Here is a 20,990-nt window from a genome sequence, read left to right as displayed (position 1 = left end):
TGAACTCACGTACCCCTTCATAATTTCCCAATGTATGTCAGAAATGTATAACACTATTCACTCTATATAAGTGGTTATTGTCAATTGATTCAGACAATTGAACTGTCAGTATTTAGGTTGGTTTGGAATTGAACTACTACATGGACTGAAGCTCTATTTGAATTGTGTACCTGTTACTTTTAGCAAACTATTTCAACCATGTACCCATTACCTTTAGCTCATTATTTCAACTGTTTAGAATTTAACAAACTATTTCAACCATTTATTCATAACCTTTAGCTCATTATTTCAACTGTTTAGAATCTAACAAACTATTTCAACCATTTATCGGTTACATTTAGCAAATCATTCAACTATTTTTCCCATACTTTTACTGTAGCTTACCATTAAACCGCTTATCCGTCACTTTTATCTATTTCAACCATTTATCCTTAACTTTTAGCAAACTATTTCAACTGTTTTTCCATTATTGGGTGGGTCATGGCAAAGCAGATACTGTAGCTATTTGACTTAGTGACTGGCTGTGTTTGTGTTACAGTGACTGACTGAAAAGAGTTTTAGGTGAGGGAGGAGGTGAAGGAAGAAGAGGAGGGGTCAAGGGAGGAGCTTTGCACTGTGCTGATACAAACATTTTGTGTGTGTGAGGGACTGTAAGTGAGTTTGTGTGCACATGGTGTATCACAGGAACCAAAACAGAGCAGAGTCCTGGTCAGCAGAGGAGGGAAGTGACCAAAGAGAGACAGACAAGACATCGCAGTACTAACACTTGAGGCTCAGGAAATCTACTTAGAAAAAGCATCAGTTCTGCCATTACTTCAGCTTAACAGGAAGGAGGCAAAACTATTGAAGTATCATCATTCATTATCATCATTCTTCACAAAGAGGCCAGAAAGTGACCATGGACTTCCCCAGGTCCATCCAAAATGAGATCACTTCTCTCAAAGGTATTTCTATATTCTGATTTTAATTCTCAGAATTACAGATTTGGGTACTTAACTGTGTGTAATATGGATTATACATGAAATGAATATGCCGAAACACAGAGAGTTAGAGGGACATTTTATTGTGTCTTTATAGAAAAGGAGACAGGGAGGGGTGTCCAAGGCAGGCATTGTTTGAAACGCAGCGGAAGCTCAGAATATCCCTCAGCTCAGACACTTTTAACTCAGTCCCGACAAATACATTGCATTCAATAACAAAAACTGTCAGAATTTAGATGGATAGCGACTAAAGATTCAAATTTAGAATGAGCTCCTGTTGCCTGTTAGACTAGTGTGTTTAATTTCATCTACTACGTTTTGTGCTGTTGACACAGAAAAGGGTGTCACTGTATCCCAGCATGTGTAAACAGACAAATAGTGAAAGGGTAAAAGCACACTGGTCTTGATGAACACTCAGACCTCACATTTGCCATGCAAAACCCACCATGCAAATATGAACATCATCTTTTCTAACCTAAAATTAGGAGTTTATTGTGCTTACTGAATGGAGAGCTCTGCTATTACTCATCTGGTTGTCACTGTCATAAGGCATAGAGAGTTTTATGATTATCACATAAAACAGGGAATAGAAGAAGCTGGCTCTTTTTGTTAGCAAACTTTGTTCTTTTTGCGTTACTTGTTTGTATTTCTTTTCTTGTTTCATCACTCAACACGTTCCCATAGTTACGTCTTTTGAACATGTGACCTGTCAGGTTTTACCTCTCAGAACAAGTTATGCGCAAGTGTTGCTCCACTTTTTGTTCTCTAACAGGGGAATGCTAAGAATTCGATCCCGACTGAAAACTGTGAATGGCCTCGTGCTTTGTTACGCTGATGCTAGTGATGATTAGGGAAGATGATGGCCACAAGGATTAGATAGAGTTGATAACAAAGGCAACGTTTATTTCAGGGTCATAGGTTTAGCCTAAATGAATTAATAGGCATTGATTTTATCTGATACTTTGTTTCTATCTTCAGTCTGACATTGCCTGCACTTTGACTTCAATTTTCCCTAACTAATCACAAATGACGTCTGGTCGGAGATGACTAACATCCGGTTTAGCTCTATAATAAGAGGTCCTGGCACTTAAAACTATTTATCCACACAGAGATCTTAACCTTCTTGGGCAGCCAGTTGTGCATTATGAGATTTGGGTGGCAAATGGTAAACAACAAAATATGTACAGCATTCACATGATGCAACAATTCAACAATGGGATAATGACCCAAGTCCAAAATTATTGTAATAAGTTAAAAACAAGACTTCCAAATGCAGTCTCAAATGGTTCAAAGCAAGACGAAATGTGATCTGATGATATCATGATGCCACTCCCCAGCTCTCAGGACTCGGGTGGCTGACAGGGTGAAGGATGGAGGTGGTCATATTGATTTTCTGTTGATAAATGAATACTGATTTAACACACAGAACTCAGCCACTTTCCCCAGGAAGTGTGCTCAGATATGATTTTAAATATTTAATCTCAGAATGAATTCATTTGCACTTTAATAAGACACAGTATTTATGATGAAAACATCAGGGGTGATTTCATTAAGCAAGCTTCTCAGGTCTCATCAGTGTCCTGGAATAAATCTTTATGTAATTACAGCCGTGTCACTGTCTGACAATTTGGTTCTTTCTGCAGACGGTGTGTGCGAGTCTTCACACAGTCACACTAATGGGAAGCTATTTATTGGATCTCACCATGGTGCAAAAGTTGGACAAAGACCCCAGGGGACTTAAACAGAGAGCATCTCAGTGTTTGATTCTCAATCATCAGAAAGCAGGCCTCTTCATGTACAGTATCATTAGGTAATGCACATGGAGAGTGCAAAAGGAGGCTGTGATTCCAGGAAGCTGTCAGATGTGCAGCATGTGTAATTAATGTGATCTCTGTGGGGGTCTCTCTCTGTGTCTGTCCTCGGATCAATTTCAGTCTCAGTTGCACTTCCTGAGGGGAGATCTGCTGCAGCTACTGTATATAAAATCCTTATGGCATTCCCATGTTTTATCTCATGACAGATATCCAGAGACAGCTACTGCATTCATTAGAATGGGAGCTTTAGCAGCCTGCTGTCACCCTGCACCCGCTCTATGGCAGCTTGGTTAAAGTTGTACTCCATAAGACATGCATTTATTTAATCATCTTTTAAGTTCCTATCTATCAAAGAGTGAATCAAAACAATGGTGATTGATCATATGACCCACTAATGAAAGCACTTATACTCGCCTCTTTGCTGAGTATTCCAATCTGAGTGTCTGAGGCGACATTCACGGCCTGGATGTATATAATCCACCATTTTAGTGACGCTGCTGACAGCGGTGGTCTTTCGGCCCAGATCGTCACCAACAGTTATACTACATTAACTTGTCATCGGAAATCTGGAACCTCAATTTCTGAGTTGGGCTTGTAGTAAAGTAGCACCCCTTTGCTTCAAGTATAAATCCACCTTAACAAATCACTAATGATGCCAAGTCGTGGTTTAAACCTGAACAGTGTATTAACGACCTGTTAATTCAATGAGAAGTGTGACACAGTGAAGTAAGGAACAGGATGCATGCACCCTCCTCTCGACTATTGTCTGAAGGAAATAACTTTTATTATGCAGGAAATGCTTTGGATCAAAATGTGTCTGTGTTGCATTCTAGAACGGAGAGAAATTTTGATTTTTGAGTCAGACTTAAGTTGAGTTGAAATCATTTTTTATTATACTCTAGACTGACTGATGTATCCGTTGGTACAGACAATATTATCTACTGACCTATGGTCAAGCATGCACACTGCACACACACATATGCACAGTCATTCAGGACACTTCGTAGTGTACACACACTAGTCAGGGTCAGAGGGAATTCCCTGACCTGTTTGTAGGTATTCAGAGAGTTCCTGTCCCCTTTTCCCATTTCTGTGCCAAAGAATTTCAGCCACTGACCTGCCTGCCAGTCTTTATCCCCTTGTCAAGCACGCTTACGTGGATTTTGTTTCCTTCTGTCATACTTTACTGCACCTCTGTTTCCTGACCAGAAAAATATGTGGCAAAGGTGGCATTTTGTCCCATTTGTTATGTCTGATGTTAGGTAAAGGTAAACAGAAAGTAGAGTCAGTAGTCGAGGGCTTTGGGCTGAGAAGTAGGGCAAGTAAGCTCCCATAATGTGATGAGTGTCAAACTGTTGCATTGGCAAGTTTTCCAGCCTTCCTCTGGTTGTTTATAGAGATGCACCGATCCAGTTTTTGAATGAATAAACTGTATACCTTGCCATGTGAGTGAAGGCATCAGGCTTGACATAAATATTTTGCCTTGTTAAAAAATAAGGTAACAAATTAACACAGATATGAATGTACTTAATATTTTTAATTAACAACTAACAAAGTGTAGATTAGCAGCAAAAATAAAGAAATAACACTTCCTTGTAAAGTGCACTGCAAACAGATATTTTAAAATATAATATAACATATAGCAGCTTCCTGAAACCCAACAAACATTGGCTTAATTCAATTTCTGTGTATAATATTAATACAATGAAATGACTGGATTGTAACGCTGAATCAGCCTTATTCATCCCATATCTGATCCAGCTAATTTTTCAATATCAGAGCCAATATCTGCAGTGGCCCTGAGGGGCAAATCACTACAGCAAATAGAAAAACACAACGACAATTCCAAAACCACAACGACAAATCCCAAACCACAACGACAAATCCAAAACCACAACGACAAATCCCAAACCACAACGACAAATCCAGAACCACAACGACAAATGCCAAACCACAACGACAAATCCAAAACCACAACGACAAATCCCAAACCACAACGACAAATCCCAAACCACAACGACAAATCCCAAACCACAACGACAAATCCCAAACCACAACGACAAATCCCAAACCACAACGACAAATCCCAAACCACAACGACAAATCGGAAAACACAACAACATTAACTTCTACCGGAAAGGGTAGGTCTCTCTGATCAGAGGATGGACCCTCCTGATTGGACAGACGGACTGTCTGAAAACCCGGAAAAGAGCCTATTTTCAAAGCGTGAGTATTTCCGAAGATACTTTCGCTATTGTTAAGGATTATTTTTGATGCAGGGCATCCGTACGGCGTGACAGATGATATGTTGTCAACCAACCTAAACATCAGGATGAGTATATCGGACTATGTGGGAAGTACTTCAGCAAAAACACTAGCTGCGTGTTAAACGCAACCTTTGCTAACGGCAGATAGCCGAGTAGCTGCCCTGGTCCACGCAGCTCCGTGAGGAAGGCACGTCTCACCTCATCTGGATATGAACAGTTTTGTTCTGTATAACCCTGCTTCTCTCAAACGTGACTTTCATTATGTACCGCTACACTACTTGTATGGGGCTGTAACGAACCGCAGGAGAGCGAGGACAGAGAGAGAACTCATTTATTATTTTTACTTGATCACATTTTCTAGACCAAGTGAATCTAACAAACACTGATGCTGAGCATCCAGCAGCTTTTAAACCGAGGTTTTGTGACAGACCTCATGTTTTATATGAAATGTTGACTTGACTTATCTCTGAACTTGCAAACACAACTAAATAGATGAATGGTAACTAAACTAGTAAATAAACCAGTAAATTTAAGACCATTTTAAGACTGAATCTGGGTTATTGTCTGTATATTTTTTTAAGTATGAGTTCATCATCACCTATATCTACCTTTGAAATGTTTCTCTCATTAACTGTAGATATTGTGTCCATATAACCAGGCAGTATTATAACACAGCTAAGATGCAGGTCGTCTGCTCAGCCTGTGACCGGCACAGAAAGCGCTTACCTTCACTAGATCCATCATCAGGAGACAGTTTCCAGAAGGAGAAGGACTTTAGATTATGAAATGTCCCGTTAAGGTGACAGTCTACAAAAATACTCAAAGTGTCATACTGTATAAAAACATTTTATGCAGTTAAGATCAGTTACTGCATTAATGTTAGGTCTGCATACAGAAGTGAAACTATTAACCAACATCCCAAAATATACAAACTATTAATGTATTTTTATATTCAGGAACTACAGTTAAAACAATAAGAAACATTCTGCAATACAAATGTACAATAAGAGTGTATAACTGCACCAGCAAAACTTAAAACACAAGACTGGATCTTTTTGAAATATGAATGTGGATGTGCCAAATGGTCAAAAGTAAAAAAAAAAAAAAAAAAGATGTATCCATTTAAAACTAGAAAGCACTCATTAGATTTGTACGATCCTAAATTAACTATTTTATTATTAGAAAAATGTTTTAATTGATCAAAATACATAGACAATCATGAGTTATAAGGAACATTTTTTTCTCAACATAGTACATATGCAAACGTGAATAGTGACAAAGGTAAAAACAAACATCTTGCAATGTTTTAGAAAACATTTTTTTTATTCATATAAATTTTAGACTTTGGTCTGACTTTTTCCTGACGAATAATAATCTTAATCTTAAAACTTTCACACTGATGTCCTGTGTTAAACTGCAAATGTTGTGAGAGACAGGCTGTCCAGCTGTCCCCGGTGATGTTCTGGCAGGATGTGGAAGGGGCAGGCAGCACGGCTCTCTGGTACAGCTGTCTTTGATGAGATGATGATGTGATGTCGTCCTCTCTCTGTGACTCTGTTAGGGCCGACGTGAAGGCTGAGGAAGCGAACACATGCTTTTAGATCACATTCAGTGATTCAGCGTCTCCTTGATAGGGTGATCAGACGTGACCATCACTGGTCCATCAACCTCTCAGCTGCCATCATGGTTTAAAAGCAAAACTGCCAAGAGAAGCCTGGAGAAAGTTCACAATGTGATAATTTGTGAAGAAATACAGAAGTAAAGAAAATATAGTATACAAATAAAATCTATTATGTAGAACAAAACACAATTTTTTAAGGTCACTTCTGTTTTTGCACTATTTTGTCATATTTACTCATATTTATTTATTCAATACTATATTATTACAAAACAAACAAAACAAGAACAACCACACTATATCATGTGAATATGTATATATGTCTATTTCTATTTCTTCCCTTTTTAAATTTAACTTTATTGCTTATTTTTGGTATTTTTTATCTTTTATCTTATTTTGTATTATGTTTCTGCTTGCAATATTCTGTTGCTGCTGTGACAAACGAATTTCCCCTTCTGCGGGACATTAAAGGTTTTCTGATTCTGATTCTGATTAGGGGATCACTACCACTCTGATAAAACTGTTGTATTAAACACTGACAATAAATAAATAATGTAGTCAAACACAAGGGCCCTGCAATGAATTCAATATGCATGACGTTTATAATGTGTTTGTTCAAACTGTTATAGAGATGATTTAACTTTTTTTTTTTTTATGAGTCTGCAGTTGAATCGTATTTGAGGTGTTTATAAGTCCAGCTTTACTGAGATGAGTTCATCACATTATGTCATTAAGATTATCATATAATATTATCATTGAGGTCAGAGGGACTAGTAGGGTTGTGTCTGACTGCATTATACTCAGTGGTGTTATTTTACACAGCATCATGTCAGTGGAGTGGATCTGTTTAATATTGAACATGTACAGTCAACAGTTCATGCTTGATAGCAGAGTAAATGCACGTTTTTGTTCTGAATCTACAACACTAACAGCTCTGTAACTGTAGATGCATCTGTCCCTACATTAAGGTTGCCGACAGTCTCTCCATTAAACTTAGAAACTGACGCTAACACACCAACATCGCTGTTAACGTTACGTGCCAGATAGCTCAGTTTAACTGTCTGTGGGCTGTCTGGGCCCAGGCAATAACAGTCCTTACAACCGTAAATTATACATTTGCTGTGCAAACATAATCTCAAACTAACGCTCTGTAACTACACTTCAGGGTTTTACCATTAGCGAACTGATGTTACAGATTTTGCCGGGTTAACCTGTAACGTTAGGTTTGATAAAATCCGATGCTAACTGCTAATGCGGGCTAACAATGGGTTAGCTTGTTAGCTGGTGTGTTTTGGCTGCTTTACAGCAAGAGTACTAACCACACTTCGGTTCTTATGACTGCAACACTTATGCTGGTTTATGTGGACGCTGACAAACATAAAGAAATTAAGCTTATGATGCACAGTTCATGTTTTCGTCCAGCTGAATCTTCACGGCCATTGCCATTACTCCCACCGGGGCGTCGACTGCATCGGAGGCTGACGAAGCTGCTGAAGGAGGTGCAGCAGCTATCTGCCTCACATGTGTGTCGGTGTCGGCTTCAATATCTCACTCTGAAACCCGTCATATCACCGTGAAAATCAGAGCACCCTAACGTTACACGGCCATGTAGAGCTGCAGCGGGTTTCCATCGCTCCTTCCTGTTAAAAGACAGACAGTCCGTCTGTCCAACCAGGAGGGTCCATCCTCTGATCAGAGAGAACTGCCCTTTCCGGTAGAAGTTAATGTTGTTGTGTTTTCTGATCTGTCGTTGTGGTTTGGGATTTGTCGTTGTTGTTTGGGATTTGTCGCTGTGGTTTTGGGTTTTGGGTTTTGTCGTTGTGGTTTGGGATTTGTCGTTGTGGTTTGGGATTTGTCATTGTGGTTTTGGATTTGTCGTTGTGGTTTCAGATTTGTCGTTGTGGTTTTGGATTTGGCGTTGTGTTTTCTATTTGCTGTAGTGATTTGCCCCTCAGGGCCACCGTAAATATCTGATCTAGGTATCGGATCGGTGCATCTCTAGTTGTTTACCTCAAATCTCCGAGAGATGACTCGTCACATCATCCTGAAAGGGCTACTGATGTTTCTTTGGATTTCCTGCCCCCCTTTAAACCACACAAGAAAAGATGTATGAAATATAGTAGTACGCAGCACATGTACTGTTATCAATAGACTTTTAGGATGAGATTTTCCCATAATCACATGTTGTTGTGTCAGCGTTTACAGGTCTGCGTGAACACACTTTGAAGTGTCTCTCTGAGCTGTCGTCATGGTGCATTCATGTGAGGGATGAGCTGTGCCAATAACAACTGGTCGGTCACATTATCACCAGTTTGCTGATTACAGAGAACACTGTTAGCATTCAGGACAGTCTCAGGCCGGTGTTTGCTGTCAGACATGAGGCGGCGCCACAGCATGGGGTAATGATGCATGCATACTCTTTGACAACAGAGTGAGAGGCAGAACGTCCTATGTGTGTTTACCTTATACCATGGCATTTTTTAGTGGTGTGTGTGTGTGTGTGTGTGTGTGTGTGTGTGTGTGTTTGTCATATAGTGTTGAGAAGTATGCCTTAGATTTTCTGACCCTGCAGTGCTTTTTTCCATCTGGTCATTACTGGTCCCTGATTCTTGCCTCATGAGACACACACTAGGTAACAGCTTTGGGTTGATCTCATAGGCCTGGATTGAGACTGATAATGTTTTTGTTATCAGAGCTTTCACATAATCTTTCACTGAAATTAACATTTATTCTATTACATGTGAGACATATGGCAATGCATGTTAGTAAATTTTAAAGTGGTGTCTTCAATTAGAGCTTGGTAACCATTTCATTTGATGATCATTTATCATATTTTACTGGAATTGTGTCATGATGAAATTATATATTAAGATGTTGTGATACACAGTTATTCATCTAAATTGATAACAAGCACAAACTAACTAAAATTTTGCAGAAACTCTGACGCTTAATATGAGTTTATATTTTGTACTAAAGTTCTTAATAAAATTAGAAAATACTAATTTATTACAAATTAAATTCACGCAGGAGAATACAAAATTAGGATTTATTATATGGTCATTTCATAAAGACTAATACACTAATATACAATGATATGGATCAGGATTGGGATATCGTCAAATTTCCCTACTTTGTCCATAGTATTTTTTAAATTTTTAAATAAACATAACCTCACAGTGTGTCAATCACATTTACATCAACTTCTTATGGCCTACTTTCAAGAGGTCACATAGTAATTTTCAGGTGAATGATGATGACGAGGAGGGGGATGAAATAGAAGATGAGGCAGAGACAGAGAGCGGGAGCAGCAGTGTAAGGATGAAAACAGAGAGAGGTCCACTGGAGGGAAAGGAATGAGAGAAAAGGAGCGAGATAAAGCACAATAGCATTTTCTTTTGTATTGTGAATTTGTGAATCACAACAATTCTAATAAAACGTATCGGATTCAATGTGCAATGTTTCTGTGCGTAATGATTTTTTTCAGATGACAGATTACAAAAACATGTACAAACAATGTGCACAAATTCCTTAAGAGTCTGCAGCCATGAAAGGGCTCTGGGAGGCTGTGCTAAGACGGTACTTTGAGCCAAATGTAAATGTCAGCACGATTACATTCTAACCATGACAATATTAAAATACGGATGTAAAGGAGATGTAATGTTTTCTACTTCTGTACCAGTTTAGCATGCCAACATGCTAACATTGGCTACTTAGCACTAAACACAAAGTACTGTACAGCTAAGGTCGATCCATTACTTTTGCGGGTATTTCATCTTAAACCAAAGTTTTGGACAAATTGCTGTTTTGACCTGATGTCACCAAAGTTATTACAATTAATCTTGAAAGACACACAAACGTCTGTAGCACATTTTATTGGAATCCATAGCTGACATTTCACTTAAAAGAGCAAATGTCAACCTCATGGTGGCTCTCGAGGAAAGGTCAGGGAATCACCAAAGTCGGTGGGTTTTTGAGATCAGAAGTGGTGGCTGGAGAGTGTTCCTTTCTCTTTACCCTTTCCCCTTCTACCACTACCACAATTTCAGACACATTTGTGTCTCAAGTAGTTATTCAGTTAGATTTGTCAAAAAATGCTCTGCTTTTTGAGGGAACCCAACAAGGATTGTGCCGGCAGAACTGATGGCCATGCTGTACATCAGTAAGAATATGAGTTGGACATTACTAATCTGCTGGTAGCAGCAGCTGATGAAGCGTGAATGAGGCAGCTGATACAGATTATTGATTGCATGGTCTTCTGCCAGCACTCACACAATTCTCCCTATCATTAACTGTCATTTTACAGTAGCTTTATGTGTTGGCAGAATAGTGACCTCGTCCTGTTTTGTGCTGTATAACCATCTACAGCTTAAGAAGCGAGAATTCTATCACACATGTAAATTTACAGATAATTGCATTTGTCACACAATGGCACAGTGGTGGGGTTGTTTGCTCTGTTGCCTCACAGCAAGCTTAAACCCTTCTATGTGGAGTTTGCATGTTTTCTCTAGGTCAGCGTGGGTTTCCTCTGGGTCCTTTGAATCCAAAGACATGCAGGTTAGGTTAAGTGTTGATTCTAAATCAGCTGTAGGTGTGAATGTGACCATGAATGGTTGTCCGTCTTTGCGTCAGCCCTGTGATATTCTGGCAACCTGTCCAGGGTATACCCCACCTCTAGCCCCATGTGACCCTGTAAAACAGGAATTCTGAAAGTTTTTCAGCTAGAGACTCAAAAAAGAAATTTAGTCTCTCCTCTGGAACAAAAAGTACAAAGAATATATCATGAATTTGCACAACTGAAAGTGACGAAATCAGAAAGCAAGAAAACATTTTTCAAGTCAATTGAGGTAAACAGCCTGCACACATCTGAGCTGAACTGGATGGATAGATGGATGAAGGGGTGTACGGTGCCGTAGTGGCTGATGTTGACTGCTGTCCTCTCTCGCATCTTAGCCCAACTTTCTCAGCGCACTGGGATACGTGGTTCACGTGCTTCCAGTAGGCACGCAGCCACAAAGCTCCCCACACTTCCACTATACTCTACTTCAGGGGTGGCCAACCAGTCAGAGCCTAAGAGCCACATTTTTTTACTGTGTTACCGCAAAGAGCCACATCATACACATGGGCACACATGAACATCGCCTCATCCCTTCCTCACACACACACAGACCTCTGCTTAGCCAGATTTATTGTAAATGTCACACACCAACATGATAATGACAGAATTTGACTTCTATAGCCCACGGGCCAGTCATTTTCAACATTGAACATTGTGTGCACTGTCTCACACACACAAACTCTCAGTTCAACCAAGTCCACAAACAAAAATATAATAATTAAAATATATTTTTTCTCTTACTGTGCATGGTGCTTAGTGGGACTTCTGGCATTCCTTGCCTTGAACAATCCTCTTCAGATCTGGCTTGTATTCAGTTGTTGCCACTCGAAGCAATTCTTTCACATGGGTGTCAGTCAGAACAGATCGATGCTTTGATTTCACGTGTTTCAGGGTAGAAAACACAGACTCGCAGACGTATGTTGACCCAAATATTGACAGTATCTTAAGTGCAGCCCGTTTGACATTGGGGTATTTTTCCATTGGCACACTTTTCCAGAACTCAATGACCCCTTCCCTTAAAGCAGGTTTCAGTTGGTCCTCCTCACAAAGATCGATAATCTCCAACTCAGCCGCAGCCTCATCTGTGACTAGCGGGGCTTTCAAACAGTGCGTCTCCACATTAATTGGGTCAACGAGGAATGCAATCTGTGGCCTTTTCAGTTGTAGATCACGGAACCGGGTCACGAAGCTTTCGTGCAGGTTTTCAACCAGTGTTGCATATCTAGCTCTTTTCTTATTCAGGGCGACGCTGGTGCCCGTGGCTTTTAGTAGAGTGGGAAAATGCGTTAAATCTCCCTTTTGAATATGTGCCTTGAACAGCATCAGTTTGTTGACAAACGCAAACACACTTTGCACCAGGTCAGGCAGCATTTTTAACTTACCCTGCAGGGTCAGGTTCAGTCTGTCCAAGTGACACAGCATGTCAACCAAAAAGGCCAAATCCATAATCCACTCGTGGTCCGAGAGCTCGGGATAGTCCTTGTCCTTCTTTTCCATGAACAGTTTCACGGCATCCAAAAGCTCAAAGAAGCGAGAAAGTACCTTGCCTTTCGATAGCCACCTCACAGTGCAGTGCAGCGGCAGGTCACCTGGAAGCCCTTGGTCCAGCTCAGCGATAAGATTCTTGAATTGCCTGTGGTTAAGCGCATGTGTACGGATGTAGTTGACGATTTCCATCACAGGCTTCACGACGTTGTCTAAATTCAATGATTTAGACACGAGTTGCTCCCTGTGGATGATGCAGTGGAAATTCCAAAACTCGGGAAATGTTTGGTCAGCTTTGCACAGCCCCACAAGCCCGTTCACAGACCCGATCATGGCTGGCGCTCCATCCGTGGCTATTGCAGTTAGTTTCTGTATGGGCAGATTTGCTTTCGCAAATACAGCCATCATTGTTTCTTTCACATCTATGCCACGGGTTCTGTCTTTTAATGGCACAATATCAAGGAGTTCTTCTTTGATCACACAATCGTTTGACACAGATCGTGCAAATATTGCCAATTGAGGCTTGTCTTGTATGTCACAACTCTCATCCAATGCGACACTAAAATACTCACATGCTTGAAGGGCAGAGTGCAACTGTGATTCAATAGTCGTGTTAATGTCCGATATTCTGTGTTCAACAGTGTGGCGGGACAGCTGGACTTCTGATACCATTCGTTTTAGCTTGTCGTTTTCAGGAGACAAGATTTCAACAACGTCACTGAGGCACTTTTTAACGAACTCCCCTTCATTGTATGGCTTTTTAGCCCGCGCAATGTTCCAAGCCAGTTGATACGATGCAAGCGTTACGGTCTCTGAGGACTTCGTAAATTTGTGGAAAAACTGTTTCTGCTTTTCTGCCTGGCTTTTCAAAGTGACCAACTTGTGCTTGCGAAGTTCAGTTCCTTTTGGAAATTCCTGGTCGATGTTAGCATGGAGTGAGCTGAAATGGCGCTGAAGATTTGACGCTTTGAAATGCGCTAATGACGCCTGGCATATAAGGCAGAATGGCTTGCCATTACGCTCAACAAAAAAATATAAACTCTCCCATTCTGTTAAAAACGTCCTGTGTTCATCTTGATATTTTCGTTTGGCTGTGCATTTTTTCCCTGCCATTTTGAAGGCGAACTTGACACAATTTGTTTACTCAAAAGATTTTGTCCCTACTGGGAAACTTTGCCGTATTTTCATCTAACGCGCATGCGCGTTTGGCGAAAGTACCATATTGAACTCAAGCGAAGCGAACACGCACATTAGAAAAAACACAAACCCAAACTTCGATATGAACGTTAGAGCCGCATGAAACCAGGCAAAGAGCCGCATGCGGCTCGGGAGCCGCGGGTTGGCCAGGCCTGCTCTACTTCATGTGCTTCTGCATCGCTCCTCTCCATAACAGCTCATTTCGTGCCTGTTGTTGTTCTCACAGTGGTTTCAGTCTGGTTAAATCCATAGTTAAATCACCACCACAGTGTCTGAGAAGTATTTGTTTATAACTGTCACTATAAAGCCTGTGTGTTTACTCTGTATATGACTGTATATCAGTGTGAGGCACAAATCTAAATTGGTAAAGTAACTAGTAACTTAAGTTATCAGATAAATGTAGTGGAGTAAAAGTGTGACGTAGCATGAAGGAAAATACTCAAACTTAAACTTTGAGATAAATATACCGTGATATAATTCTGTCACGTCTATCCTTCATATTATACCATGATATCAATTATAGACCATAGCAGGCTGGAAGGATGCATGTTTCTTAATGAATGTATATTGGAAAGGAAACAATGGTTGTGTAAATTACTAGATACTGTTGTAAAATCTGCAGTTCACCTTACTTTCTTTACTGGCAATTGTTTCTTGTAATATCTGCTATATTGGATCCATGTTTCACATCTTGGTTCTTGCTGACATAACTGAAGAAACAGAGAACACAAAGAACGGAAGGAAACATTGCAAGAGGCTTTTGAGGACTCAGGAAGTTGTAGCTGCTTTAATGGAAACTGTTGATATGACTGACCCTGTCTCTAATGTGCTGCTGTGCAGACCTACTCCTTGGCAGTGGTGGGAGAATTACTCAGTAGTATAAGCATCAAGATAATGATATAAAAGGTTGTCATTGTGCAGAATTTTTAAATTTCAGTATAACGTATACATTATACGGAAATGGGTCATCCTGCATGATTAGTGCTGATTGGATAATAAGTATTGATGCATTAATGTTTTTGTCACTGTAATATTGAAGCTGGTAAAAGTGAAGCTAATTTGTTAATATACTGTGGGGTAGTTTATTCTATGATAATACAATAGTAGTACACTATAGTACAATATTCACCTCTCAAATTTAGGGAAGTATAATAAAGTAGCATAAAATGAACATAAGTACAAGTACCTCAAAACAATTTACCGTGTACCTTCAAGCTACATGTTTGTTGAAACTGTCACTATATCCTGACAGCACATTGAAGCAGACCTGGGAACCTGTGAGATCTGTGACCTGTGAGATCTGTGAAAAAGTAATGTTGCTCCACCTCTCTCTGTTTGCTACTAATGTCATCTGCTAGATTCCACTGCACCTGACAACCAATCGTATCGGAGCAGTCTCTCATGCAGTGTCTATAACTGCTCTGAACTTCAATAAAACTGTTAAACTAGGCAGCGCTGATCAAATATGACTCGATATTCAGAAACATATTATAATATACCGTTCAGTGGTTAAATGAGAAAGTTTGGTGATGAGCGGGGCTTAGCTGTGGCTCAACTTGATCACAATCTTTCTTATTTGGCAGTTATCAATATATTTATATTTATTATATTTGATCAGTGAGCCTAGTTCGGAGAAGTCTTTAGAGTGCAGCGCAGTCATTGACGCTGCATCATAGACTCACCGCTCTGAGTGGTTGTTGTAGGTTGGGTGCAGTGGAAACTAGCAGATACCATTAGGAGCACACAGAGGGGGCTCTGACAGTTTCAGCAAATATGAAAAAAATGAACATATTTTCTTTTTATAGAAAGTTACCGACTTCGGCTTTAACCAAGTGAATATGTTAATTGAGTAAAAGCACTTAGTTCTTTTCCACTACTGCTCGCCTGAGTTTAAATAAATCTGTTTGCTTGTTCAGTATTACAGTAGCCTGGATCAAATAAGTACAATCCAACTTGGCTTCAGTTTGGGAGTAAGACTAAAGACAAACATTTAGTGTTTGATCAAAGACAGCCAGCTGACAAAAAAGCCAAAAAAGGCAACAAACGATTTGACAAAAGCTCCATGTCAGAGGATTGGAATGAGGCTGAGTTGAGTTAATTAAAGCTTGGATGAGAAAAAGATCAGAGGACAGAGGACAGTTCACGATTTGACTCTTAAAGGAATGATCGACAGCAGCCCCCTTGAACTTGAAGTGTGAAGATAAGTCAATGCCAAGGGTTGGGTGTTTGCTTTTCTCTGTCTGCAACATTGTTTGTGTTTGATTTTCCAATGGCTGGCTGGTAGAGACTGAGGACTAAACAGCTTCTTAAACTAGATGTTAGTTCAGACTGGAAGTGACTCACTGACTAATCTTTATTTATTTGCAGTCAGAGTCTGATAGGCTTTATTTCAGACCACAACCATAGTCATATGTTAAGACTGCACACTGACTGGCAGCTCCCTAATTCACTGATTTTCAAATTCAAGAATCCAAAGTGGAACGTCCTTTTGAATAATGATCTTCAAACTTCTTAGGATCAGGAAAACGGAGACACAATTTGTGATCTAGCATATCAGAACTCACTGCAGTGACTTACACAGTAGTGTGGTGTAGTTGAAGGTGTTAAAATACAGTTGTCTCTTTATACGTCCGACATACTGAGAGCAACATAAGCACTCATTCAAAGTCATGTTTCTGGCCACGGGTGGTGAATGTAAGTCTAATGTTCTCTCCTCTTTTATCTCTGTTTTTGGTCTCCAACAGCTCCTGGGGAATTGCTGGCTCCTTATTTGCTAACTGCTCCACTATGTTCACTAACAGCCAAGTGCTGAAAGTTGCTCAGCTAGAGCTGAGAGGAAGTGTGGAGTCTGCAGACAGAGCTCTGATTAGTCGTCATAATCACTAACACCAACACTGAAAATTGGGAGTGTGACGAGATATTGTCCCATGAGATCTCACAATATTAAAATATGATGATATTTCTCGTCGAGGGGAAAAGTTGTCTTGCTTTATCAATAAGTAAGTGAATAAACGGCAACAGAACAGAACAAATAAGACACGAACAATATGTAAAAACTGTAAGGAGATGGTGTCCCGTAACATTAACAGGTAAACTGCTGGCCCCCGCAGCTTCTAAACATTCAATGAAGATATGTTTAATGTGTCCACAACAAATATACAGCCGAAGAAAACGCACTCAATGTCGTGTATCGAACTCAATGTTGTGTATCGTCTCATTTCGTGAGCTGAGGGTCTCGTCACACTAGTGTTGTTTTTGGCGGCCTGTTTTACTTTTAGTCTAGCGCACACACACACACACACACCTCCAGTGGCTAACGCCAAAGCTAGCGTTAAAACCCGACACATTAACCGTAGCCTCATGTCGCATGAGCTTAATAAAACGGAAAGTATCGTTACGTTAATGTCTTGACTTACCTAAAGTTCATTATGGGATGCCCTGAAGTGTCTCTTAAGATCCGTGGTGTTTTTTCCTGTGATTTTGTGGCTGCATTTCTCTCTTTTTCGACAACACATTCCGTTTTGCTTTCCACGTCTATGTAATGAAAGTGTTTCTTCTTTTCCTCTCAAACACAAGCCCCTTCTGGTGTCACACTTTGTTCTCATGTTTCTTTAGTTTAGTTTACTCTAACGGTAACGATGACCCACAGCAGCGGCAGCTTCAGAATCCAAATAATGTGCATGTGGGGATTGAGGAAGTGACATCGCCCAGACGCGAGACTGGGAGAAAACTACAAAATAATAATAATAATAACGTGACTAAACGAAACGAAACAACGTTATTTCGTCTCGTTTTCCTCAACGAAAATGAAGAGACATTTCGTCTCGTTTTTATTCGTCAACGAAATTGCATTATATATTTCATCTTAGTCATCGTCACATGCCCAGCATTTTCGTTTCGTCTCGTCTAGTTTTCGTCACGTGATAGAGGTTCGTTGACGAAGATATTTCGTCATCATTTTCATTGACGAAAGCAACACTACGTCACACCCCTACTGAAAATGCATCATGTCAATATTTTAATTCAACACATATTTTTTACTTTTCCTAAAGTTTCCCCTATATTCATTATGCAGGGGCGATGCTGATTAGCGCCACAACCGTTAATATCCTCTGCTCTCATATTTCACCAAGTGCAGGGACTAGGGCTGCCGCGATTAGTCGCCAAAATAGATGATGTCCACGCTAAAAATGTGTGAAATCCTCCTTGGTACACAGAAAGTGATCTTTTAAAGTTGGGAGCGTGAAATGAAAAATTTCCCACTCAGATAGAGTTAGATTCATTAACAATGAGTATACCTCTTCTCAACCTTCATCATGCTATTTACAAGTATTCAGTGAGAATTCATTAAGGGCACAGGAGTGAAGATGAGTGGAGGTCAGCTGGCTTCTGTGTGGTCTGCTCTGTGTGGTCTGGTAGAAGAGAGGGCAGGACAATGGGTTGTGTGGCTCTTGTTATTGTTGACTTGTGGAATAGCTCTTCCCCCTATGTTTCCTGGTAGTCCACCAAATGGGAATTACATCAAATTCCTCTGCTGTTTATTATGTGTCAGTCTTTCTCTAGCATGTTCCAGCTGTGGCAGGATACAGTACATTCTGATATATTTTTATTGTTGGAAAACTTCCACATTGTTATTGTCATGTATGTAACCTGGCACTGCTCCTGTTCGTGGTACACCCTTGTCCTCAGTCCCTTAAGCAATTTGCACACAATGAAGGACTTTCCTGTGACACTATAAACCCGGCATCCCTGCTAGGAAAGGCATCATGGGTAGTTTCCCCTTTCTGTTGTTGAGCTACTTTTGGTGATAGTGAGGCCCAGGGGAAAGACCTTACAGTATAGTCGGACTGATCCACAGCTGTGATTTGACTTAGTGTCTCCCTCATGGCAGACATGACCAGACAGAAACCAAGAGTAGCCTGAAATATTCACTGCCTCATTTTAAAACCTGTGGGAAATGTGTAGCTATTACAGTCACAAAAGCATGTAGGTGGTGTGTTAACATGTTCTCATGAAGCACAAAATCAGTTTTCCATATGCAGTATGGTTTCTATTTCTTAAACCTGTGATAGTTGTGTTTGGCCACTTGAGGGCAGCACAGCATGCTTTAAGCACAATGTTGCCATATTATTATAGGTAGTTAGGTCACCCCTATCATTTAAAAGTTCAGAAATGAAGACTACACCTAGGTCGTACCAATCCTTCCAGAATAGGGTCTTATTGTTTTGTACAACATGTTGATTGTTGCATAAAATACACATGTGGGGGGAGAAGTTGTGCATTAAAGCAATCTTCCATGTGTCAAGGCCTTGTTCATGAACGTGGGCAAGTTTGACGGGTAGTTTGCCTAAAATCAGATTACAGGAAAGCAAGAACCTTAATCCACCACACTTTTCAAACTTCAGGTTGGGAATAAAAAAAACATAGGGAATTATTATGAGCTAAACAATGTTTTAGCCAATTCATCTTAAATATTCTAATAGTTTGAAAATGTAAAATATCTAAAACACATTTCTGAATACTGTCTAATAAGAGTGAGTCAACAGCTGCACACATTTCCTGGTCAATGAATAAAGATAAAGCTGGATATATCATTCTTGATAAACCTTCTGCCTTAGAAAGTAAAACACAGCCACTTTTTTTGTGCTGCACGTGGTCAGTCTGCCTTAACGCTCATGGGCTGATGCCCACAGAATAATGACATTTACACCACGCGGACCGAGACAGACAGATCCTCGCGGACACACAAATGCGGAGAGTATGACTTTGGCTATGCTGCACTGTTGATTTTTCTCAAGGAGCAGGACTCAGCACTCAACAAATGAGCCTTGGGCTTTCAGAGGAGGATTAGTGGGCTGATCAGACTCAGAGAAGACTTAAGAAACAAAGAAAGGCTTTATCATTCAACAACTAAACGTTAATTTCAATTAACGTAGAACTACTATTAAAATAGAGAGGGAACTTTATGGGGGGAAAAAGCATTCATTGATCATCTTTAATAAAATAATTATTATGACTTGTCCTTTGGCTTCATTTCCTTTATCGAGTCCACTTGATATCTCCCGGTCGGGTTAATGTGTGTGGTGCTATGCTGCAATTCAAGAATATGTGTTAATCATTAACACTGTGCACAGTACGCATTCAGTCAACACCTGCTTGACTAGACAGCTTTTACACCACACCAACCATATACTGCCACAGCTGCTATTTACATTACATGAAGGATATAATTCATTGATTATTGGACTTATAGTGGCTGTAATGCATCTACTGAAATTAGAGTTATCACTGCATGCCTGATGAATTTAAGTAGACCTTGTGAGATGGCCTGATTGCATACATGTACTATATTTAACTTTGACACTCCTTCACGCACTGCCACACAAACGAAAAGTGTTGGCACAAAGCCATGTCACTGAGACCACACTGTGTGGCATTTGTCCAGTGCATTTAAATGCTGCAATCCCTTTTGTATGTGTCATCTGTAATGCTGACATCTCTCTGATGTGAATAGATTTTTGTCTCTGGCACGCAGACTTTCTTTTTTTTTTTTTTGCCAGATAATTTGACACGCTATCACGATACATTTGGTGGTAAAAATGTCTTTTGTTCCACACAAAGCTGCATTGAAACCTTGCATTTAGCCCTAATGTGAGTGTAATTATAGAATTAAACATCTCATCTATTATTCCAGCATGAGCAGCGTACTTGTGCCAGATTTAATATGATCCTTTCACTCACGTTCTTTGTTCCTGTTCAACTTTACGCCCTTGTTTGCCTTTTTTGCTGCTCTGAGATTTTAGCTCTTTTTCAAACACTTCAGCGCTATACACATACACACACTCACACACGCACATTCACACAACAGAGGTATTATTATGGAGGGCGGCTCTGACCTGTGAAGGAGGAGACGGGAGGGAGGGAGACTCCTTTTCTGTTGATCTACACAGCGGGTCATGTTTGAGTGGAGAAGGAACATTGATAGTGAGGGAAAGTCAAAGATCCGGTGTGACA

At 40.1% G+C, this 20,990-nt stretch overlaps 1 protein-coding gene across 7 annotated transcripts in view; it reads left to right on the top strand.

The window, feature by feature from the left end:
* plecb (plectin b) overlaps positions 1-20,990 on the top strand; it is a 145,096-nt gene that overhangs the window by 38,401 nt on the left and 85,705 nt on the right. The gene's annotated exons all lie outside the window — the stretch shown is intronic.

This window comes from Echiichthys vipera (genome assembly GCF_963691815.1).
Source record: "Echiichthys vipera genome assembly, chromosome: 8".
Lineage (NCBI taxonomy): Eukaryota > Metazoa > Chordata > Actinopteri > Perciformes > Trachinidae > Echiichthys > Echiichthys vipera.
Note: the sequence above shows the minus strand (reverse complement) of the source record. Positions and strands in the feature narration are given on the sequence as shown.